The sequence below is a fragment of the Diuraphis noxia genome, unplaced genomic scaffold, assembly GCF_037042655.1.
Source record: "Diuraphis noxia isolate RWA-SAM2 unplaced genomic scaffold, SU_Dnox_SAM2 contig0004, whole genome shotgun sequence".
NCBI lineage: Eukaryota > Metazoa > Arthropoda > Insecta > Hemiptera > Aphididae > Diuraphis > Diuraphis noxia.
Window position 1 is genome coordinate 23,346,774 of NW_028301714.1, and position 22,943 is coordinate 23,369,716.

General features: G+C 27.3%; 1 protein-coding gene across 6 annotated transcripts in view; it reads right to left on the reverse strand.

Moving 5' to 3' along the window:
* LOC107161789 (uncharacterized) overlaps window positions 1-22,943 on the reverse strand; it is a 375,424-nt gene that overhangs the window by 185,472 nt on the left and 167,009 nt on the right. For 5 of the 6 annotated variants that reach the window (XM_089226404.1, XM_089226401.1, XM_089226403.1 and 2 more), the window contains one exon: window positions 606-635. The exons of the other annotated variant lie outside the window; for it this stretch is intronic. The gene's annotated coding sequence lies outside the window, so the exon portion shown is untranslated. The remainder of the gene's footprint in view (window positions 1-605; window positions 636-22,943) is intronic. 6 annotated transcript variants of the gene reach the window in all.

The following is a 22,943-nucleotide window of genomic DNA, read 5'->3' on the forward strand; positions in this document are numbered from 1 at the left end:
CCTATGATAGCTATTAGGTATGTAATATTATTATGAGCTACTGTTGTTAAAATTTATAATTATAGGTTATAAATTATTATGACATTAAATTTATTTCTACGTATTATTAAACCGTTTGACGTCTAATGTTCACATTCTATATATTTGAAGATAAATTGAAATTTCAGATATACAGAAATATATGAACAAATGGTGATTGGCCTAGTAAACTATAGTTTTTAATTGAAGTAGAACAAAACACAATCCTCTTAAATCTTGATGTATCACTGTTTTATAAGTTATAACCCCTAACTTTATGATTTACGGTCAACTGTATGACTTGTGAAATCTGTACGCCTGTATAATCACAAAGTGTATTACACTATTTATATTTATATATACAATATTTCATCGCATTGTTCTATTATTTGTGAAAAACATATTAATAAACTTTCATAATAGGTTGATAAAATTAAACCACTTTCATCGGTATATAACATAATGCCATAATTCAATAAATATAGGTACATTGGTACATATTACCAATGACCAATGTTTCAATAATAAATCATAATTTTATACACTTATACCTATACTTATATAATATAAATGTTTAGTTCACTTACGTTTTAGCTGTCAAACAAACTCCATAATTTCTGTAAAAAAAAAAAAATGGAAACAATATTAAACTTTGATATTAATGAAAAATATTATAATTTTTAATTTTAACAAAATTGAAATGGTATTATTTTTCGAGGTTAGGTATGGCAAAAAATGTTATTAAATTAAATTTCAATCATGACCAAAATTATTTATACTCTGTTCATTCGCAAAATAATATATCTTATAGTATATATATAGTATCCTTGGAATCAAGCAAGTACTGCAGAAGTCTGAATTGTTATACAATACGCTCATAAAACCATATAATTATAATAATAATGCTATAATAGTAATTCTTTATAGAAAACCATTATTTATTAATTAAGTATCAAAAACTATCGAACCATCATTAATATAGAAACATTTTAGTTAGAATTCATAAAATTATAACGGAATTATTTATTTATTTGAATACAGCAAAATATTAACAACACATTTCTTGTTAGTCTTTTTACAAGACAAAACTTTTTTTTTTTATACTGTTAAAATTTTTACCTACCTGAAATGGATAGTTAAATGTCTTTAAAATATCTACGGTATTATAACCATAATTTTTTTATGGTAATATATATAATATATATGTATATAAAATAAATATAATACGTTGTAGCAATCAATTATCAAAGCAATTATAAACCGTTCCATTTTGTTTGCCAAAAAAATGTCATTTAATTATTTTGTTAATAATAAATACTAGTCATTACAATTTTCTTGCATTACATTTTAATGATAAATCAAAAACTAATTTAAATAGTCCAAAAAACAAAACTGTTAAATGATAGAGATTCGTAAAAAAAAATTATAATAATATACAGTTTTCAAATAATCAGTGAATGAAAATGAGAAAAAAAGTTGTTTATTTCTAAGCTAAAATAATAAATCACATTCTATAGTTTGAAAGCGTTAAAACTTCAGTTTTCCAGGGGTATCTGAAACCAGTAGTTTAACCTCTCAATGTAAATCTCATATATACCTTTCTGGGACGTTTGATTAAATAATATTCAAAGACCTGCTTTCTTCTTTGTGTCTGAATCTGTGCTCACATTAGACATAAAATAAGCAATTTGAAACAATTTATTAATACAGTCACGAAATAATTTAATCACGTTTTGGGTTTCGTTATAAAGATTTGCACAAGATGTAAGCAAAATAAATCTAATAAGAATCTTATTTAATACAAATGTAGACATACATTTACATGTCTGAAAAATCTACCGTTTGAAATTTGATGGTTAAAATACAAATTAAAAAGCTAACCAGTGGAGAACCTTTCTGTCATACATTAGTTATCTCTAAAAACTCATTGTAATGATAGTGCTAAATATGAATCCACAGGGATACTAAAAACGATTCTGAGCGAAGATGGTCTGTCAGCTTATAATAATATTATTAACTAAATGTTACAGTCATAATATTATTGTGATTGAAATTATTTTTTACCAACAAAATTTAATTTTAAAATGTTACTGTATGTAAACTTTTTACAATATTACGAAATGTTATTAACTTCTAATTCATAATAATTCGCAAATGCTCGTGATAAAGAAGAAAGTATCGTATTAGGTTTTCAAGTTTTTTGACCGTGTAAATATTATTTTAATGAGATTTATTAAAAAAAAAAAAATAATGATATTTGAATTCTGCATACTCGTAAAAATTGTTTCATATGAGTTAAAATATTAAAAAAATTGTATGGTGTAAAGAAAATGGAAATATAGACATTCACTAAAAATTTAATTACACCAAAAAAAGATCAAAAAACAATATTGCGTAAAAATCTCAGATTTTTTTTAATTTTTGGTTGTTCTTCCTGATGATTTTAAAAAATATTGGGATTTTTTACTCTTGACCCCCACCCCAAAAAAAAAAAAAAATTCTAGATTCACATCCCTATAAGAAAATATGCAGTTGAAGAAAATCTAAGTATTTTTACTTTCCAAAATGTGATAACAAACACAAATTAAAAAAAAAAAACAATGATTATTGTAAAATCAATACATTCATCGCTGTGATAAAAATCTGAAACTAACTTTGATGAACGTATTTTTAAAATCCCAATAAAGTCACAAATAAAACGTTTAAAATTATAAGTAATTAAGAATAAATAAATTATTTTTTTGTATATTTTGGTGAATTGTATGATTTTTGGGAATAGGAAAACTAGTGAAATCTTGAATTTTTCAGGTAAACAAATTATGAAATTTTACGCCCGATCGAATGGTGCAACTGTTATTTAGACATGACTATTCGTTATTACGTAATTTTTAAATGCCGTATAGCACTGTCCAGTCAATCTTCGTGAAATACGAGTGTTCACAAGTCACAACACTGACTTCAATTTTCACAAATCCAGGCAATCCATGTCAGTAATTGATTGAAGTTAAAAATATTCAAAAATATTGATTTAGGTACTTATGTTATTGGCAAGAGTTAAAATATTACTATTAAATTTATCAAATGTTAAGTACATATACTAATTAGTTGTTTAATATTATTTTGTTTTGCAGATAATTCAGATAGTCATAAACTCAAACTAATAGCTAGTTCATCTTTTCCTGAAAATTAATTATTTTTGACCATTTCCCTTTATCTTGAAAACCGCCCAATTGTTTTATACCGTATTAATTAAATATAAACATAGTTTCAACAGCTAAAAAAAGAAACATACCTACCATTGGTATTCATAAAAAAATGACTTCAATTTATTTTAGTATGTTGTGAAACCAAACAATAATTTATTTATACGACTAGTAAACTTTAATCCTTAAAAAATAAAAACAAAATAAAAAGTTAAATAAAACGTTTATAACAAAAATTAAGTTAGAACTGTGTTAAAAAAACTCGTTTAATCATAAATGAATCAAACTTTTTATTTTTATTTTTTTTGTTACAAGTGATTTGAAGATATCGCTCAACTTAACTGAGTGGGGTTGGCGTAAACGAAGTGGTGATTTTGTTTTCTTTACAGTTGACCATTAATTCAACAAAACCAGAAAAGAAAGTTTTTATTTTTGGTTTTTATAACGTTAACTTTGTACGGACCAATAATAATATCCCATTTTTACATTTTATAATAATTTATTCTCTTCTAGTACTGAACATTGAACGAACAATTAATCTAGCCACCATTTTCACATACATAAATATATACAAATCTACACAGAAAATTAATACTATTCATTTTCCAGTATATCTTTGAGGTGACTGGAAAGGGTATGCTATATAGTGTGTTGGAGAAACGCGATTTCTCCCTAACGTTGAAACGTGTGTATGCTGTAGGGTGTCATAAATTTGATAATCATGTGCAATAATCAGCCATCGGTTTTTGCCCAATTACAACGCTCTCTCATCAAAGATTATAACCCATTCAAAAGCTATCGATCACTCCCCATTCTATTTACCACCAAAATATTATTAAATTTAACCATGTTTATACGAATTCAATTAAATTTCATACTAAAGCCATTAACAAATAATACACAATACTATATAATGAACCAAACCTTTTTTTAGTCAAATAACTTGCTGCTATAAGAGCGAGTTTCTCGTTTATCATTAAAACTATGTAACAATATAACCTATATACATTTCTTAACTCAAGTATTTTTTGTATTTTATAATTACTAATTAGATATAGTTATAACTAGAGTTCCTATTATCATAATCTATGAGTTATAACTTTATATAGTATTCCTATTTGAATTCAAATAAAATAAAAATTTTATATTTATTAAATTATTAGTATAATAGTATTATTATAATTTATAATTTAGAGCCTATACGGTTAATATAATAACATATTTATAATATTTATATTTATATTATGAATATAATAATATATAAATATTATATTATATAAGTATTATCAATTAGCATTATTGTAATTTATAAACATAAAAGAAAAACATAATCGTGAACCGATAATCACTTATCTAGTGATGATTTTGCAAAACATTCCAAAAACAAAAACTTGAAAGAAATTTTAATACATTTTATTTTTCAATATTTCAAAGTGAAAACGTCATGAATTATTACATACTCAAAACCCTAGATACCACTTATAATGGTAAATAGAATTACAATAATATGTTATGTTATATTTACTATACATAAATGATAAATCAAGCATAAATTTAAAAATGGCGTTTATAAGCATATTAAGAAGTGTATTATAACGAATCCGTATAATTGATAGGAAGTTATCCCACTCATCACTTTGTTTTATTTTTATTATTATTTACGTTAGGTATTTGAAGAAGTTTTTGATTTTATAATTTATATTAAGCCACGGTTTATTATTGATTTATCAGAGTATAAGTTTAACCACAGTTAATATTAATTTTTTGGATTCTATAACTGTAATATAATTTTGAAATTCATTCAACATTTTCGTTACAAATATTTAAACCTTTCAATATAGTTTTACGGAATAAAATGTTATTCAAACCTTTCATATTACGTTATTTACGACTATATTCAAGCGTTCGATATAGACTTTCTCACTCATAAAATCGCAATCAAGTTGAAATCCATTTTATGTCCTAAAATAAAATATGAATTTATTTTTCTTTTATTCAAACACACTGAGTTGTAACACTTCATATCAAGCAACTTAACAGTGATCATATTCAAAACTCGATTTATGCAGTGCTCGTATATGTAGTTTACTTTAACGTACTTATAAATATTACCAATAAATGAAGGATATTATATTATTGAAAAAACTATTCAGGCTCACGTGTTTTTAAGTTAGTATAATATAGATGACGGACCCTTGGCTATAATTCTATTAAGTCACCTAAGTAGGCAGTTAGTAATAAAGTTAAATTATCAAATATAATATACAACAATAGGTATATATAATATTTTATATTACCATTGAAAAAGAATGTATAAAATGTATAAAACCTTTAAACAAAAATGTATTCATTTTAATTTATATTTTAAAAACGTGATAAAAAATGTAACTTAATGCTAATTATTGATACATAATCTGAAACGTAGAGTTCTTACTCACATAAATTATTATCATATTATATTGTACTTATTTGCATGAATTGTATTTATAATAATTTATCTAATACATTATTACAAATATGTGTTGTACATAATATGTTAAATTATAATTATTAAATATAATAACCAATAACTATTATAAATGATATATTATTTCAATACCTGAGTAATAAATAAATTACTATTTATTTATTATTGTGAGCTTTTAAATATCTATATTAAAGTTTACTATAGCATACGTATGCTCGTATATTAATATTATGTAAATAAATACAATAGTTAGATTGATATTAATTTATGATGCATTATGAACGACTATTGATATTATCTAAATTATAATATTATCATTAAACATTATGAATATAATAATAGGTATGTACAGGCATATTGTTAATGATTGTGTATAGTGCATTATTATTGTAATAGGTATAGTAATAATTTGCCTACTTACAAAGAAAAATTTAATTTAACGTCGGTAAATGATTCAGAATAATAATATAATAAGCAATTTTTTTATGACCACATATGGCACATACATTGTTATCCTACAGTCGTGTTAACTAGTGTATGAAAAATAAATGTATTTTTATTGTTTTTAGTGGCAAATCAGTTAATATCCTTTGAAATGTCGTTGTAATTGAGATATATTGGAATAGTTAAATCGATATCTCGTTACTTTTAAGAAGGATAATTTGAGATGCGGTCATGCGGATTTCTTGATAAATTAGAAATCTGTTGTGGGGTACGTTTGTTTTTATTTATTTTGTTTTATAAAACGAATCTTTAAAAAGTAAATTACAAAGAAAAAATGATGAAGACATTGCATTTTGTTCAGTACAAAAAGAACATACTCCAGATATTTATTTTTTAATGTCTTATGGAAAACATTACATATATACTATTACATGCATTTGTATCTACTGTTATTTGTTTATTATTAAAGCAAAAGGGTTATTTTTAATAACATTTGTTGAGAACCTATTTGAGAATGACTAAAATAATTTTACATAAAGGAGTATAGGAGTATAACAGTATTATGTTATGAGAAGCTTTAAAAACCATTAGCAAAACATGAAAAGAAGTGATAGAACATGTCACAGAAATGATTATATGTAAGACATATTTTCTACTATTATTTTCTCATTTAGATTATAAACAAAAAATAATTTTACGTATGATTTTTTATTTTCTATACTTAAGAACAATATTTAATCTTCATATTCGAAAATGAATTTTATTGAAATTTTATTTATTATAGTGCGGATACTAACTTTAAGTATTTTTTTTAGTAATTCATAAAAAATTAAAAATTAAATTGAATATTTTATTTTATTTTTCTATTTAATGTAATAATTTAAGTAATATTCATAGATAAACACAAAGGCACTTATTTAAAAAACATAGTTATACTATTATCATAATATTATAAATTTTAATTGATAAACTAGGGTATTAATTTAATTATTACTATTGTTACTACTGTTACTACTGTTACTACTGTTACTACTGTTACTATTCATTTGTTTAAATATTTAAAAATAATAATAATAAAGGAACGCATTTAAAATAAAAATCATAAAAGTAAATAATAAAAAAAAAGAGTAGAATATTCAATACGAAATACAAACAAGGAAGTATTGACTAATAAGTTAGAAATATTATTATTTTGACTGTTTTATTCGTTTAACATTATATTCTTTGTATAATATACATAGTAATTATAATATTATAAATAAACCTTTGAGTATATTTTACTTTATTATTTTTAAATTAGTTAACATACAGAGTGGCCACACCACTCGTAACCAGTGTAAACAAATTCCAATTTCTATGGAATATAAAAAGGTGTACACATCACATATACTCACAACAAATTTCGACTGATGGCTGGGAGAAACTGGTAAATAACGGGTTATGTGTTTGCTACAGCAATGCTGCAAGTGTGTGTATTTAGGTCGACAAGCAAACAAAACAGCCAGTCGGTGTGAAATTTGCTATATGATGGGTAAACCAAAACAGCGAATATCGGAGAGACTATGGAAAAACTTTGATCACGATGATTGATGGTTCCGAAATGAATTCGCGGGAGGCGGGTGGTGTCTGTTTATATGTGTAGGAAGTGGACAAAGAGGATACATGTATAGTGTTGACATTAGTGTGGAAAAGAGTTTTGGGGTGAGGAGATCGACGAGGTCGAGCAACCAAGGGTAATAATAAATGTTGTTTCGCCGTGAACCTTGACAAAAGTCTACATGATGGCAGCCATTATATCTTTTTACAATGACAGGGATATATGAAGGGAAAATTTGCACTTGATTCCCGTCAACAATTTGCACCATAACGATATAGCGAGTAGCAACATTTCCACTTGAGCTGCTCCAGTCAAACATTTATAGTAAATATTGACTGTTTAAATTAATTTTTCCGAATACTTGGATGGAAAACTTTTTTTCCGCGCAAGCAGTTTGGCAAGTTGCGTCAATTCGTGACTAAATGCATTACATAGACTATGTAGAAATGATGATCATCTTAAAAAATAAAGTCTTTCCAAAGGTTCTCCAAAGTCGCGTAATATTATGAAATATATTATATGCAATGATATATTATTTCAAACACTTATTTGTGTAAGTGCAGTTTATTTATTTATTTACATGTTTAATTAGGTGTATGGTATAAAACATATTTGTATAGAAATATATACAATATTACATTTGGTTTATGTCACTATACAAATATTTCAATGTGGTGGTATTTTAGTCAAATTTATGTTTTAGGTATTAGGTTTGGTTTTCCCGTAAACCATAAAAGCTTATGCGAAAGAGCAATATCCTAAAAAAAGAAGTAGGTGCCCATTAGATAAAAAAAAAAGAAGTTATTCCAAAGCAGCAGGTATATGTTGGAAAAAATATTTTGAATGCACCATAAAAAGGGTGTCTTCATACATAATTTAATGCAATAAATGTACACGCTCAAATCCAAAATGTTTCTTGGGATACTCAGTATATTTTATGTCCATGTCAGTTCACGTGCGAAAAATATGAGGTAATAAACGTATCTCTTACGTTTCATCTTGAATATGTATTTTTAGTGACTGAAATGAAAATAAATCCTTTTTAAAAATAGGTAGGTTAGTATAGATGTACGAAATATTGATAAATCATGCCAGACATTTGAAATTATCGTAAAAATATGCATAGTAATAATATAACATATTATTATGTAAAAAATGTAAGATATTATTTAATGTTAAGAATTATAGTATTGCGACAAAAATGTTATATTAAATAAAATTTAAATGGAATTAAATATGTTTATAAGCACAAATTATATGAAATTAAAGACGTAAAAACGTGGTTACTTAAATTTAAGTAACATTCGTGTTCGTCTTTTACGATTTAACAGTATATTTTTGAAAACACTTTATATATATTATTATGCACACCACTTTAAATGCATCGTTGTGTAAATCTTATTATTTAAAAATTAAAACACCACTACGCAGAATAAAGTATTTGCATAATTGTTGTTTATTTTTAATAAAACGTATATTCACGCCTAGCTTCAAAATGTTGGTACACAATGATCAAACAGATTTATTTCAAGAAAATACTCAATACCTACATAACGCCATGTAGTATTTGTAAATACTAAAGTAAATATTTCTGAAACAATAACACTCAACATTCTACATAGGTGTCCTATGAAGAAAACTCAGCATATCTTAGTTATCATAATCGGAAAACGCAAAAATAGAAAAGAACAAAATAAAATAAGTATATAAATAAATATTAATATAAATAAACGTAATTACAAATAAATACAACTAAGGCTCCGGTTAGTAGTTATATTAAAAGTAATCGTAATTAGGGTGAGTTAATATTATGGGTCTGTATCGTTCTCTACTCTTATTAGAGCTGGAGAATAAGATAGCAGGTATAAATTAATATTAAAATTACGCTATCACCTTTCTCCTGATCGTCGGAAAGCTCTCGAGGTTGTGATTCATGAAATATATTTGATGCTTTGACGAAGATTGTGAAAATTTAAAATTCAAGTAAATAATACACAAACGACTGTGGATATGACGATTTTTTTTTTCATATACTCTAAGTAGAGCAGTCTGATAGGTTCACGGAGCAAGCGGGTCAATATAAATCTAAATATTTTGAATACTGCTCATCACATTGAACGCTATAAAGCAGAACATTGTTAAATATTTCTGGTAATTGTAATATTAATCAAAAAAAAAAGTTTTAAAAATGTATACAAGTGGACCTCTCTGCTGTACGGTAGTTATATCAAATATTCCGTTAAGACAACCAAGTAAATTTAGCATGATTACGACAAAATTTGGTACAGAGATATGGCCTAGTTTAACCTGATAAATTTCAATCGCTCGGATTCAACTTTCATCTCCATATCTATTATTCTGCACAGCATATTGGTGACAGAGACGCTTACATTTTAAGATATGATTGTCCTTATTTTCCCGTACCATCAATCTGTATACGGATAATAATTCATTGAACTTTTTCTTTATTAGTTTCGGAACCTATTAATACACTTTTACATATATTTACGCTGTGATAAAAGTAGTAAACGTATATTTTTTATTTTTGTTACTAAATTTATTATCCTTATTGAAAAATAATACCCATCTTCATCTTGCCAAAATAAGAATGGATATTGTAACGCATCATATGATCGATGTATTTCAGACACATACAGTTGATCACGTACTGTTGATCGTTCCTCCTGTGTAAAACAATATCTCAGCTTTCTAAATTTTCACCCACGACAACAATAGCGACTTCATCAATAAACTGTTGGCACATTTAAACGTCTTGCGTGTTGTCCTGTAGGCGTCTTATCTGCTTACAATTTTGTGGTTATCAGATATCATGCGGTTTAATGTAGTCGTGAATAATGCAAAATTCACTGTGTTGATGGGAAAGTCTTTGTAGTTGTTCCGCATTTAGTCTTTTAGCCGAATTGCTGTGTACCCAACGCTGTTCAACTTGCCTTGCTAAATCACCTATTAAATTAATTTGCAAAAGTAATCACTATTCGTTTTTGGAAATAATGAACCGGCTAGACGATAATATATTTGACCATGTATCTGCAAAAGTAAACTGATAACTACATAATATATTATATAGGCTATTGTATAGCAAAGGGTTTGTACCATCATGTGGTGTATCAATTGAGTGCTGTCGACGTATTTTGTATCAGCCATGTGGTTGTGAAAGTTTATTATTTTTCTATATACTTACATCGAAAATTGGTATACAATTTTCTCGAATGACTTTAGTTGTGCTAAATTACATCATTTGAACGCAATTATTGTATTGCTGTATATAACTAAAATACATTTTTAAATCTTGCCATATTCCGGAAACCTGAAATGTATGTAGTGGCTCTAGTGGTGGTAATAATGACATCTGTTCAGTGTCGACTCTAGTGGTGACAATAGTTATTTTGATCATGAGTCTCCGCCGATAAGGCACAGAATATTCTAGAAAATAACACCACTCCTCGCCCCCATAAAGTGCAGAAACGACTCTCACTAGTATGTTACATAGTCTATCATCATACTATACCTAAATTCTGCCGACCAATCGTTGTTGTCACCGTTGCTGCGGTATATGTATACGTAATATATTTGCGTGTCTCGTCGCCGCACAATATAATCGCTATTAAGTTCGATTTAGTTGTCGTTAGTGGCATGTGGTTTTCATTCCGTGGGTGCAACGAGCGTTAAAAAACGTACACGTAAGGAGTGACGAGCGAATCAATAGTGATCGTACGCGGGTGCAATCCAATCGGTTACCAAAAGGACGTCGGACGTTCGGGCAGCCATCAGTGTATGGGTCGCGGGACCTGAACGAAGCGAGCAGACGTCGAGGTGGTCATCGTTATACTTTTATATAAAGTCATACGGGCGGTCGAGCGGTCGACAATAACCGGTAACGCAGTATCATAATACTTAATACGTGTTTTTTTATCTATATTCCATATTATCCCATTATTATTTATACAGATATGTTGTTTTGACATTATATCAATATTTTTTATTATGGCCTTTGTGGCGTTTATTGTATCATTTTAATTACGGTCTTATTATTTCATTATTATTTTTTTTGGATGGTAAGTGATTCGTCCAATATTCATATTATATAGTAAGTGAGCGCCTACACCCCTTATGTGCATAAGTGATTAATATTATTATTTATAATCTTTGTATTCAATTCATGTTATACTGTTATTTCGTGTGAGGAAATATTACAATACAGTTAATTTTATATTATTATTAGCCCAAAGTTTTTGATTTATTATTTTTAGTGTTAATAACCTATTAGTCTATACATATATTATTCAAATTAAATACCCGACATTCAACAACATCAATTTGACTTTATCGCTAGAGCAACACAATCCAGAGGTTTCGTTTTTAAACCTAAATTCCTTGCAATATTGACACACAATGTTCATTGGTTCAATAGCAACTATTTGCTTTGAACTATAATTGATTTCCACATTACAATTAAATGCAGCTCGATAGGTAATAAAATACAACATTGATTTGTTGTTGATTTCGAATCAGTTCAATTTTACACTGCGATTCACGTTGATCCTCAGTTTCATTTGCTCTTGTATAGTTATCTTTCCATTATAACTAATATGGTTCTGCGATTTAGGTTTATATGTTTAATTGCTGGAATTTTTTACCTTACCACAACATTTAAAATACAAAATAAATGATTTATTTATTTTTTTTATTTTTTTATTTTTATAATAGTTGCCATTGAGTACCAAAAAATATTATTATGTTAGTTAATTTTTTGCTGGACAGATAGCGCCACTATTATTTCATCACCACCACGTAACGTTCCCCTAACCCAAAACCCACTCAGCTTTTTTTTCTATCAAATCTTTCTTCTGATATTAACAAACAAAACAAAAAAGAATCAGCTAAATCGGTCCGGCCGTTCACTCGTGATGCGATGACCAAGGGAAAAGGAATCCATTTTTTTATATAGAAGAAAAATATTTTTGTATAATTTCCGTCTAACGTTGTATTAATTATTTATGATTTTCTTTCAGAGATTTTCACTCTCATAATTATACGTGTTAGATAATATGATATGATATACTCGTAGATCTTATAACGGTTCAATAAATTGAATAGCGGATCACAATACCGTTGATTATATTAATTAACAAAACAACATTATATTCACCGTACGTCATCATACTCCTTAAGATTTCGCTATTATTGATAATATTCAATATTGTGCTAGGTACGGAGTGCTATTAATCAAGTAATGCAAACGTCTTAGCGAAAAAAATTTTTGTTTTTTCTCCACACCGAAGTAGGTATACAGTCAGACGACTGCAGTAAATACAAAAAGAAAAAACTTATGCAAATCTCGTTATCGGTGCGCCAAGAACGTCTCACAGTGCGATAAATACAGATTGTCGCCCTCGTCAGTGTTTTCTCCAGGGAACACTGCAAATACATGAATACATGTATACACACCGAAGAAGAAATTCACTGAGAGGATGATAGGGAAAAGAGATTGTGAGAGAGGGTGAGAGGGAAGCGTGTTATATATAGAGATAAAGAGTGAGAGAAAAGGAGTAACTGCTGCTGTGTTGTCTCTTCAGTATCAAATGAAATACTACAGCGTACAATTATTTAAATCTTCACATGAATTATTGAGGACCAAACGAAGTGATTAATGGTTATTGTACTCATAGCAATACAACATTAGGTAGCTATGTGATGTTTATTCCCAAAGTAAAATATTAAAATAATCGCTGGAAACCCAAAGAAACTGTTGTATACATCAGCTTCTATTGTCGTCAGTGTTAGGAACAGATAACAAAAAAATCATCTGGATAAAGATAAAGATAACAACACTAAATTTTATCTAAGATACAGATAAAAGATAAACAAATTTAATTCATCTAACAAAAAGATAAAAGATAAAAATATTTTATCCAGATAAATAACAGATAATTATATAAATTAAAATTAAAACAACTAATTTAAAAAAAACATATATAATGTCATGTAAGTACATGCCTATATAATATGTTTATTTTCGACTTAACTTATTATATCATGATGTGTATCACCAAACATTAACTTCAACACATATAATTATATAAGGAACCAATAAGATCCAAGGGACTCTAGGGAGTAACGAAGTATAAATAAAAATTTGTGAAGTCACCCTGCTGAAGAAGTTGTCGAGTGGACCAAAAACAAAATTCACATAGTTAATAATATTTTTGGTACAGATCTATCTAATTTTCACTAAAAAATTTATCTTTTAAATTTATCTAAAATAAATACTTAGATAACTTATATGTATTTATCTAGATAAGATAAAAGATAAAATAATTATTATCTGGATAATTTATCTAGATAAATTTATCTAGATAAGTCCTAACACTGATTGTCGTACACACTGTGGTTATCAACAGAGTTCACCGATATTACAATAATATATTATTATTAGATGGCGAGTATTATTTTACGAGCATAACGATATTAACTGGTAATATTCCAAATTGAAATCATATATATATACATGTACTATAAATCTACATGGTTACTATATGTTTAGATGGTCTATGGTTAAGAAAGCGTCGCAGTTGTATTCAACAAGTGCATTTATCCAATATTAACGTGTAACATACAAAATATAGCAAATTTAATGCTCAATAGAATCCGTTTTACTCTGTTATTTTTAATATTAGGATGAATTGACTCGCTATAAAATGTAAATGTCAGAATATTATCTATGATTCCCCGTATATGTTTTTTGATATTTTAATATTGAAATGATAATGGTCATTTATAACTTGTTTCAATATTAAAATACACGAAAAATAATAAATAATAAGATACCTACGTAAAGCCCTGTTCTTACTTTAAAATTTGATAAATAGATATTAAAAACCAGATGGTAAAATGAATTCTTCTGAATACACAATTATTTTCGTTTTTCGTATACAATGATACCTATCATTGCATTCAAATCTAACCCTACCCTAGTCAGAGGTCCACCCCACCACCTAATGTACAGTAGTGCGACATCCACTTACCCTCTTTTTTTTTTTTTTGAAATCATTTGATTTTGTTAGAGGGGTAAAACCAACATAACTGAGTGGGTACACTGTATATATACATAATATGCTACAAATATAATTTATATTTCAAAAATATAAAATATGAAACAAAATAAAGTAAAATATTGACATCAGGTACACACGTATTTTTTCGATCAATTAGTTTTACAGGTCTCGGGTGGGTTAAATATTTAAAGCAATCTTTAACACGTTCGACAAAAATAAAACTATTCAGTAATTTCAATAATTTTTTTTTAAGTCAAAATTACAGTTTGATAATTATGTATGTAGTTCCGGAAACAGGATGTCAAACCACACACAAAATACAGACAAATTATACAGAGAAGTTACTAAGTGGATAGTGATTTTTTACAAATTATCAATATCGGTTGATTTTGGTTACATACATGTCTGTAGTTTTTTGTTTTTAGATCAAAATATGTTAAAAGAATATTGCGTTGAATTTTATTATTTTTAACTTAGTTCTGCACAGGATTTTTTTTAGCATTTTATCAAAAATGTTTGGATTTCAAACATTTAATGAAAATATAATAATATGACGCGGTGATGGACAAGGCGACGTTGATTGAATAAATACGAGTAATACTATTGTTTGCTGTACCCCTTAAAAATACAGTTTATCGTTAATTTTAATGATTTAATTTCCACACGAATATTATTTTACTCACGACCCTCTTTTACTTGTACAACATAATTAAAGCCGTCCAACGGTGTTAATCAATTATCAACACTTTAAACTGATTTTATCAGCTGAATATATATGCATACGAGTAAATATACGTTTTACGTACCCTCTCGTTTTGTTATGCAAATCGGATTGTTAGTTCATATTTGACTCTCGTCAAAGCAACACCTATGTTCACATTTCACTCACATTTATTGCTCCGATGGCGTAAAGACCAGTCTTCTTCGTTATAGATATTATAATTATATTTTTATCTCCCTATCCCAGCGCGTAATAAATTGACTCACGCACAACTGACGCATTACCTAATTATATGTCTACCGACCGCCTAGGGCCACCTATCGGCCCATGGCCATTGCCACCACTCTCCTTATAATGATTTGTAATGAATCCAACAACTAAAATTAACAAATGTGCCTCGAAACATATCAATAAACTTTTATGACCGTCAATTCTCGTCAAAACTAAAACATCATAGACGAGTAATAAGTCACCGGATGGATGTCTTTTCAGACAGCGAAGATATCTGCCAAACAGTAGATTCTAACAGACAACTCAAATCACCACCTACAAAATTCTATCCACCTAAAAAAGTGGACTCGAACATTTTCATCTCAAAAAACCGTTATGCTCCGATTTCTCCCACCACCAAAAATGAGCCAATGCAGAGTACTAATTAACAGTCTGACGATAATTCCGATGAAATCAACACCAATATTATAAATCTCCCCATCCAATATTCTTTCAAGCTCAGCTAAACCTCAATACATTCTGTCTCAAATTAAAAAAAAATTACTGACTCTACAAGTTTTGTATGCAAAACTACGATGAAAGGCGTCAATCTGCAACCTACAGTTACGATTCATATAGATATATTGTTAAATTTCTAAAAAACGAAAACATTTCTTACCATTGTTACCAGTTAAAAGAAAATAAACCATTCAGAGTAGTAATCAGAAACCTATACATTCCTTCATCGACAAGGACTACATAACTAAAGAGCTATCTGAAAAAGGTTTTTAAGTCAAAAACATTACAGACGTTCTCCATTAATCCACCAAGACCACATTTCCTCTTTTCTTTGTCGACCTCTCACAGTCGCAGTCTAACCAAAAAATCTTCAAACTAAATTCTCTGTGCTACTTCAAAGTGAAAGCACGCCACACTAAAAAGGAAATCCCTTAGATCCAACGTTGTCAGTCCTACGATCACACCCGCTGCAACTGCAACCATACCCAAAGATTCGTTTGCTGTGGGTATCCCCGACTTATCAGAGTGCCAAAAAATACAAAACGAACCAGCCAAAGCGCCAAAGATTCATGTAAAGGTAGCTCTACTGTGAGTCTCCCTTTTCACCGTCCCATCACTGTCATTCCTCTCTCAAATTTACTCTTCGTATATATAGTATAGATTGTAAATATTCAATAAACGTTATTATTATAAAAAAAATCAGGTTGTTACGTTCGCATTTCTAGCATATTTCTAGTGCGTCCTCTTGGCACAAAAAAATGTTAGAAAAAATAAAAAAAAATACTGCATTTTATACGCTGTTTGACGTTTAAAATTTTCCAAGCCTTAATTTTCAATAATATTTTTAAAATTTACATTGACTGTACACTATTGTGTAGGTTATAATTATCTATATATGATCAGCCAGAGTAAATATTAAGTGACGAATTATTTATAACTTTATAATTAGACATCGGTTAATTTTGTTAATATTGTAAAAACTATAAAGTATTTTATCGTTACGTTATTTAAATTCATATGTGTACTCTGATATACTAATTTGCGATATACGACAAGTGCCAATTATTTAAATATAAAATTTTGAAAATATAATAATGATTAAGTATTATAATATGCTCGATTTAGTAAAACGTGATTTAAATCAATGATTAATGTCCTATAATAATATAATATTTTTTCTCTAAAAAAAAAAAAATAGCTTATAAAGCAAAATGTCAAGAACAAAATATTATAACAACTAAAGGGTATTCTATACAGAGTATCTGAATAATTAATAATATATGCCTTTTTATATAATTTTTCTTTAGAGCAAAAAATGTCCAACAGTTATTTTTTCTTGACCGATATTTTGAATCTATTAATTGAAGGACATAAAATGATAATAATGAAAATGAAAAAAAATAATATTCAAAATGATTCAATAATCGTTTTGAATAATTTTTTTTTTATATATACAGTATTATTTTTCAAATAAAAAATGTGATAATACATTTTGTTATAAAATAACCTAATACATTAACTATATACATGAAATTATAGGATGAATAAAAGTTGTACGATACTTGCCACATATTTGTACGTTTTACTATTAAATTATATTAATAGTTTCACAAAATATTGTTTACCTAAAATAATTATTGCCAGGAAAGGATTTAAATGCGATTGACCTATACAGTGAAACATAAGTTTCAATTAAGCGTGCAAACGCAGAAAATAAACTTTTTCATGACACGCTAGATTACACCAAAAAAAAAAAAAAAAATGTATTCATATAATAATAAATATGAATATGAACAATAATATTAACAGTAATGGTACTTATCTGTTAAGTTGAAATATTTAAAAATTTAAGATAAAATAAAATTTAAAGCAAAAGCTCACGAGTTTTATATCACCTTTATTTAATGCCTTTCAAATCGTGATGGATGTGCGCCTCGCTTAATTGTTGAATTCATGGTATGATATTTTAATTATGGTATAACCGTGTAATATTCAATTAACACTTACATATCTTATGTACCTTACGTTTTATATATATTTTAAACATGGTTTACGTTACTGATTGTAAAAACTGTGTCTTCTTTTGGTTGTATTATAGATAATTCAGTAATAAAGTGAACTTTTGTAAACAACTCTTTTAATTTTGATTATGTGCTCAAATTAATAAAAACGTACTTTAACTTAATATCAACAATAGTACCTGAAATTGTAGGTACCTTGATATTATTAACTACTTTAAAGCATTAAAAACAATTAAACCTCAATATTGCTAAAAATGTAGACTCTTTTAAATATAATATATAATCATTCGTTATTCATCAATTACGAGAAATCACTACGATAAACGAATTAAAACCAGTTATCACAGATCACACACTGTTATAAAATATAATATACATTTACATTTACATACCAATACGTTTATTATAATATAATATTTCTAAAAATCATATTGAACCATTATTATTTTCTATGGACTTACAATTCTTAAAATACTAGATTCGTAGACGCTATTGAACTTTAAAATAATAATATATAACACAAAATGAAACATTAATTTCTATGCATTATTTTGGTCCGATTTTATTACCTATACAGAATATTTTTATAAGCGAGAGATTAATATGTAGGTCAAATTTTCCTTTAGTTAATAGGTCTACGATATATATGCGATGGACGTTTCAATCGATCCCGTAGACGTTAACTTGCAAGTGGCGTGCAATAAATGATTTTCGAGCATCATTTAGACCGGAAACGCGTGAGGCTGAAATTGAGAATCACGACTATTCCACTATCATACCAAAGAGAGATTCTACACGTCGTTTTAGTTGGACTATCCTTGTTTGTTTTTTCCAGCACCTCATTTTGGTATACATTCTCATTTTTATAATGGGCTATGATATGTTTAACTTTAAATTTGTTTGCGCATGGCTAAACTGTCGTTTATTATTTGTTAGAAATCCATCTGGAAATTTGATGGTTCCAACTGTGAATCAGGAGGGGATTTTTTTGACTTGAAATTTAACCATACAAAATTAAAATATTTTAAGACATTATACTATAATCCGAGGAACAGTTGATATTATACATTAAAATAAGTGTATGTGTGTGTTAATCTTTCCTCGTTACATAGAAAAATATCGGTAACAAGTAAAAGACTAATTGGCGTGTAATGAGCGCGTATAAAATTTTATGAAACTTAGGAAACAATTTTTTACATACAAGTAACGGTTATAAACTTTGGCTGTTATGATTTTCTAATGTATATACTATTATTATTCTATACTATTTTTTACTACTGATATTTGTAATAGGTACATTTCCGTGCTCAATATGATACAAATGCTAAATCTTAGATTTCAGGAAGTGTTCACTATTTACCATATACCTACTTATACTTCCATAAGATTATCAGGAGCTAAAGTAAAATTATAATTTCTATCAGCCAGTTGACACTTTCTCAATTATAAATGCACGGACTTAAATTATTGTATTTATTATTTCATAGTAATAGTAAAAATAATTAATGTAAATCCTACTAATATTTAATAAACTACTTACTTATCTTTTTATCAGGTTATACTTTGAATTTATGTACTATTTTTTTGGGGGCAGTTCAAATTTAAATAAATTTACTTGGTATTAACATTTTATTTTACAGATTGAAAGATATATTTTATTTTTGTTTGCGTTCAGTTTGTTAAGTATACGTTTGATAAAAGTTTTCCCTATATTCATAATAATTTATTTTTACTTTAATAACATGATAAAATTGCTATTGTTTTAAATCCACTTTTGTTGTGATTCTTACAGTAATCAATGATTTTGTTTTGTTGCCATCGAAATGTTTAGATGTTTTATCGGTTAAGTATTTTAATTTATAAAAGTTGTGATATAGACGATTGTGTGGAAAAACTATGTGCATTTAAATGGACTGACTTGCTGTTTATTAAAAAAACCACATCAGCTCATTTTCCAAGCAACAGCTAACTTTTAAACTTTTTTATTCGTCATCAATTAATTACCTTTAAGATTCAAAAAAAATAAAAATATTTATAACTTACTTCTCGAAAAGACAGCAAGACCAAGTTCCTACCATCTACTGGTTATATTATAATAATTCTCTTTCACATATTATTTACATTTTATTTGGACATACACACTATTTTCTCCCTCTATTCATTAATAGTTGGCCGAATATAATATGCAGTAGGGTTACATTCTCAAAACGGTTTTCCATTGAACCCGTTCTAGATGCATTATACAAATTAAAGGGATTAATCCAAATATTCCAAATACACAAGTTTTATTTGAATGTATAATATATAACTCTCATGTATATTATATGAATTTTCAAACAAAATAAATACTTCTTGTTCTTCATCTTGAGTCATTATAGTGTCATTTTTTTTTAAATTTACAATCTTTTCTTTTCCCAAAATTCAATGATTCTTGTCAGTCCAATAATGTTAAATATAAATTATAAACATATTATATATGAATATTTATGTTTAGCTATCTAGAGAATTTTTATAAGACATTCGTTTTCAGAACACGCTAATTTCTGGTACCTATATTATATTAGGCAAAGCTGAATTATTCATAAAACCGTATAAGTCACATTCCAGGGGCCCAGCGTACTGAGAAAAAATTTTAAAATGAGACATTAAAATTTAATTTGAATTTTAACTTAAGTGTTATTGCGTACTAATCTAAACTATAACCACGCAACTTCCATAATGTTGGTAGTACTTGTTCGCATGACAAAAAGCATTGGAAAGTTCCCGATTTGTTGGATACATTACGTACCATATAGTTGTATGTTATATTATAAACAAAAGTTTCAAAACACTCATTCTGTAATTTCGATTTGTGAGTTGTGTGACTATTAAGTTAGAAAAGGATAAAGAAGCCCCGAGAATTTCATTGGATAGAGGATCCAACATGGTTAATCCATGCCTGCCGATGGGTTTATGATATGATTCAGTTAACTCTCGTAAATATATTATTTACTATTTAGATAAAGTTAGAATAATACATAGCAATATAGAATAATATAATTATTTATTTTGTATCTGCACAATTTTACCGTCTTAAATAATGCTTATAAGGATATAAATTAAAAATTGTATATTAAAATATAATTATGTGTAAATACTGCAATCAATAAAACGAACCATTTTATAAATTATTTACAATTAATGACATTTAAACCATACTCCTAACCAAACATTATACACATAGTAGTTATACAAGGTATATGAGTATTACGAATAATGTGTATATTGTAATATTTACACCGTATAATATCAATTTTTATCAGTAAAGAATAAAATTACTATTTTTTTTTATCCTAACAAATATCACACATTAATAAGATTAATTGATAGTTGGTTGGTTAAAAAAAAAAATTAGTAAACTAAAAGTTTCATACCTATATTATAACATGATGGTTCAATAAATTGGCGTTTTTGGTACAAAATTATGTTTCAGGATTAAAAAATATACATCAAAATGATATGTGTGCAGCGCGCTTAGGTTATGTTTTATTTTAATAACTATAACATAATATTAAGCTCCAAGTTTATGGAACATTTTTATGATTATGTCCTGGCTATTATATACATATTGAGCACATTATATAAAAACCAGGTTACACTAGAAAATGTTTTAATGGCCTAACAGGATAACTGTATAACACGACCGACAAAGCTGACACTCCTACCCTAATAAATTGTGTACTAATCATATATTATATTTGAGACAAGTAGACAAGCAATATATAATATTATACAATTTTGTATTTACAGGTTTAGTTGTAGCTATATAGATTATTATTAATGTTACTGACGGGTATTAGTGTATTACAGTTAAATATTTAACTGTTAATAGTTGTATTATTGGATTAAACAATTTTGATTGATTTAATAATTAACAATATAAAGATTTTATGCTAAAGAATTTAGACTATTTTAAATCATAAAGAAGCTTTTTTTTTTATTAATTGTATATGGAATCAACTACATGGTTATTAGCTGGCGTTACATATTAAATTTACATTAATTACTTACATACTTGCTTAATTTCTACTTATTGCCTATATTTAAATATTTACATTTTAATCTAAATTAGAATATTCAAATCAGTTGACGCAGTTCTGTTGAGTTGACGAAATTGAGGAGCTTTTTGGTCGTCTCGGGAGTGGGTGATAGCATCTCGTATAGTGTATCGGGTAGTTTTAGTTCAATGCGCCATAAAGAAACTTATTTAATTTATATATCATAATATTCATTGACAAAAAGATAAAATAAAGCGGGTAAGTCGTGGATGTCACTCTGCTGTACAGTAGGTTACTGTAATGGATGGAATTACATTTGAATCCAATGACATTATATCATTGTATATGAAAAATGATTCTGAGAGGAGACGGTTTATTTGCCTAAGATATATTATAGAATATAGATGATTAAAAATTAACAAATCTTAGAATTAAAAAGAACATTTTTTATGAATGTCTAGCTTAAATAATTTGCAAATTTTCGTGATTTGTATGTATGTTGTCAAAATTCAAACTTTGAATGTTTATAAAAAAAAATCGTGCCCATGTCCATCAACTGCTATTGTAGCAATATGTTAGGAGCCTTGAGTTAAATTTTCAAGCTTTTCCACCCAACAAATACATTTTTAT